Source organism: Podarcis raffonei, chromosome 2 (assembly GCF_027172205.1).
Source record: "Podarcis raffonei isolate rPodRaf1 chromosome 2, rPodRaf1.pri, whole genome shotgun sequence".
NCBI lineage: Eukaryota > Metazoa > Chordata > Lepidosauria > Squamata > Lacertidae > Podarcis > Podarcis raffonei.
Window position 1 is genome coordinate 91,550,964 of NC_070603.1, and position 4,514 is coordinate 91,555,477.

The following is a 4,514-nucleotide window of genomic DNA, read 5'->3' on the forward strand; positions in this document are numbered from 1 at the left end:
ATGAAAACAACATGCCCAGTCACATTCCACTGTCAGCAACTAAAGGGGGGAGACACCTCTATGAGTTTTTTGGGGTTTTTTTTTTAGACATTTGGGGAAATTGCAGGGGTCAGCACACCCGCAGTGCAATGGATGATCTTCACCCTGGGAAAACCACCTTCATGATCAAGGTGTCTCCCCCGCCAGGTAAGTATGACACCCCCATGAGTCGACAATGGTAATGCGTGGACAGTAGGCCACTGCTGGCAGTAGAAGTCAACCAACAGTTAGTGGTCTATAGACTGAAGACTGAAGTTCAACAGTCCCATTTTAAAAGTAATTTCAAATAGAAAGGTCCTTCCAGCTGTGAAGAATCTAGAGCCAGCGTGATTCAATATTGTGTTCAGAAATGGGAAATCCCCATTTCGATTTGGAGCAGCATCCAGTAGAATGAGAAAGGAGCCTATTTTGAGCTGCTAGGAAAATGTGGTCCTTTGTGGTTTTGACAGAGTTCATGTACACACAGACAGACATACAGAGGTACATCCTCAGTGGTACCATTCCAATGGGATATGCAGTCATTGCTGAGTAAAATAGCACTGGCATGTAAGAATCTGTATGTTTTTGGCTGGGCACAATTAAAAATGCATGGCACTGTTTAAGGTCATTCATTTATTCTGTACTAATGGAAGAGGTACAAGCAATTAATTTGTTGGATGGAGTCAGTGGTAGGTCCTGAGCCAGGGCTCCTGCTAATCTGGCACTGAGTAAATAATGGAATTTTGTTATCAGAAGCCGGGGGGGGGGAGAGATACTGTGATCTTTAAACCATAAGGTTTTACAGGCTCTCTTTCTAAGAGGAAAGTAGATATCAAAACTCCTGGAGTCAGAAAAATCAGCAAGTTGTCTTGGAGGTAGCAATGGCTAGCCAGATCTCTTGCTGGTAGGTCAACTTGTGTCACGACCCTTATCTGAATGATTTACTTTTTAATTCATTTTCTCTTTCTCTTCTCTCTAGCTAGCTAGCTAGAATTGTAAAATTATATAACTGTAGAGTTGAAAGGTACCCCGAGCAGTGGCGTAGCGTGGGGGTGCAGGGGGGGCTGGCCACACCGGCCGCAACATCTGGGGGTTAGGGTTAGGGGGCGCAAATCCACGGGTTAGGGGGCGCAAATCCACGGGTTAGGGGGCGCAAATTACTTGCCTTGCCCCGGGTGCTGACAACCCACGCTACGCCACTGACCCCGAGGGTCAGCTGGTCCAATCCCCTGCAATGCAGGAATCCTAGCTAATGCATCCATGATAGATCCATGATAGAAAACCTCCAATGAAGGAGAGAACACCACTTTCTGAGTCTGTTTCACTGTTAAACAGCTCTTACTATCAGAATGTTCTTCCTGATGTTTAGTCGGAATCTCCTTTCTTGTGACTTGAAGCCATTGCTTTGGGTCCTCTCCTCCGGAGCAGGAGAAAACAAGCTTGCTGCACCTTCCACATGACAGCCCTTGATATATTTGAAGATGGCTATCATATCTCCTGTCAGTCTGGGTCAAGACAGTTCGAGCATATAACACCAATCCTGGCCCAACTGCATTGGCTGAAAATTAGTTTCTGGGCCCAATAAAAGATTTAGACCTATAAAGCCTTAGATGGCTCAAGACTGCATTACTGTAAGGCTCACCTCTCCCCATATGAACTTACCTGGACCATGTGTGAAGCCCGTCTTCGTGTGTCTCCTCCATGAGAGGTCCAGAGCAGCATAGGCAAACTCGCCCTCCAGATGTTTTGGGACTACAACTCCCATGATCGCTAGCTAACAGGACCAGTGGTCAGGGATGATGGGAATTGTAGTCCCCAAACATCTGGAGGGCTGAGTTTGCCTATGCCTGGTCCAGAGGGTAACAATACAAGAACAGGTCTTTTCTGCAGTGGCTTCCCACATGTAGAAAGCTCTCCCTACAGAGAGGCTCACCTGGCACCTTTGCTACATATCTTTAGGCATCAGGCAAAAACTTTCCTCCTCTTCTAGGCATTTGGGTAATTAAACAATCCATGGCCTTTTGAACCGTGGGGGGGATATTGTGTTGTTGCTTTTTGTCACTATGGTATATATTTTTGTGTTTTTATATTGTAAACTTCCCTGTGATCTTCAGATGAAGATCATAATAGAAATTTAATAAAGAATAAGAATAATGTTTGACTTTCTTTCCCCATGCTTTCCTCACTCAAAGGATCTAAACAGGACAACTTACTCCTTTTCTTAGAAGCTCAGCAGTGTTTTCCTTTCATTGATCTCTTTTTGCTCCCCATCAAAAACTCCAGGTCTGGTGTGGTTCTCCTGTCTGTGGGGAAACTGTGAATGTGACAGCAGCTCTCTGTGGCAACTTTATACAGTATGAAACACCTTCTGGATGATGCCAGTGCATTCACAACCAATGATCGTGGTGGCATCGATTCACCATAGACAGTGCCTTTGGAAATAAACCATCATATCCTGCTGCAGTGTGGAATTTGTCAGAGGATCTGTCGCGGCTTCATAGTCAAGTCCAGATCTTGGAAGCAGCTGCCGTAACCCAGTTTGAAAGATGCCATGTGTCTTCATGGGCAGCCTGCATAGTCTACGTGATTACCACACACACACACCCTTCATATTTTGAGAAAAGTTTTTCAGCCTTCTGTCACACGTTCACAATTCATGTCCCTCTCAAAGTCACATCAATACATGTCCCATCACTTTGAAAGCTGTCCAGGCCTTTAAAAGGAAGGGATCAATCAATTATGCAAGAGCAAGAGAAAACTATAAAATGGTCCCTTTGAGAGTGCAGATATTTCAAATAGGCAGATATATTAGATGAGTGCTGGAGCCAAATCATCAAGCACACTGCAATCTAAGGACAATCTTACTCCCCCACTGCTCACCCTCAAATATTTCATTAGTATTGCATGAAGTTGGATCTGTCTTGGTTAAGTGAAAACTTGCTCAATTTCCCTTTCTTTCCAGCTGATGTCACCATCTTTTCTCAAGCTTAACTTTTTCCTCTAGCTTGATTAAACCAGAATAGTTGGATGTAAAACACTGTCTTTAGTTAGCTTAAACTGGCCAATACATCTTAACTACTTAAGCAGTTTGAGATTCATGGGATAAATCTGACAACTTTCCCCTTCATTTCTACATGTTATGGGAAAGTGAGTTCTTGTTTGTTTGTTTTTCTGTTGGGAGACTTTAAGCAGGTCTACAAATCCTCCTTCACAAATGCAAGACCATGTATGCTTTCAGTTTTGTACGTGATTGGGCCCAATGTGCTTAGATCACATCAGAGGACCTACACACATAGACATTTACAGGTGAGGCTGCCATTCACATGAAAGGTTCTGGGGAAAGGTGTGCACACCTGACATCCATGCCTGCTTTGTGGTTAAGCTTAGTGCAGGGGCTGTGTGTGAATCAGCACTCAGTGGCCCATACTGTTATGAAGAGATGCATGTCTGAAAAGAGGAAAACCTAATTGCTACTCCTAAGCACATGTAAATTGCCAGACTGTTTTGCACATGGGGAAACCTTCCCTGCATGAGACCTAGAACTCACCAGGAAGTCGCCGTGTGACCCGGGGCAGCCCTAAACAGATGCCTGTTTGACAACAGCCACATTCACCACCTGCGAAGGTGCGAAAAACAAGGGCAAGCTGTCTCCCTAGCTGGTTTAGGGGTCACCCCTGATTCTGGTGCAGGTCAAATTAATGTGCCCCCACTTCCCTCATTCTCTTTGATTCAGGCGGGTGACTAGGGCAGCTCGGAAGGGACCTCGCCACCCTTGTGGAGGTACTACAGAAAGCGAGCTTTCATTTTGAGGCTTCATTTCCTAGAAACCGTTGGGACCAACATTGTTAGTCATAAGTTCACAATTCATGAGAAAACAAATACACACACACCCTCCTTACATCTGATGGTATGAAATGCATGTGTCTGGCAAAGGTTCTAATAACACTTTAAATGGTCACATCTCACCTTTAGATTACATTTTCAAAAGTCTCTTCAGAGTACAAGGGGATGATTCAGCGAATACTAGGGTGATTGCAGTGGTTTCAATGACCGTGCACCACCCAAAGTGGTTTCTGAATAATCTTCAAGGGTAACTTGAAAATCTCATTGTGAGTGGTTCAGATTTATTATGCCAATAATGATTACACGTGCACAGTGTCAATAGGGGCAAATGTGTCAACAGGAGCCAGGCTACTCACTAGAAGAAGCACTACCTGCTCAGAGCAATTTGTTTCAGTACACAGAATTACAGGACCATCCTATAATGGCTTGGTCACTCTTGGAGTTTATATTAGCAACCATGACAACTGCTAGAAATGAATCACAGTAATCTCTGCTTTCTCTTCTGGGCAAAGTTTTTAGCCATGATGGATGTGACACAAAAAAAACCTTGAAAACGACCACAATGTGTCCTACCCCCCCCCAAAAAAAAAATCACAGAATATTTTCACTTGCAGGTCAGCTGAGGTGGAAAGTGAGCACCAGGGAGTTTATTA

General features: G+C 44.2%; 1 pseudogene; it reads right to left on the reverse strand.

Annotated features, from left to right (window-relative positions):
• Positions 1-194, reverse strand: LOC128409659 (uncharacterized; annotated as a pseudogene).
• Positions 195-4,514: the final 4,320 nt, after the last annotated feature.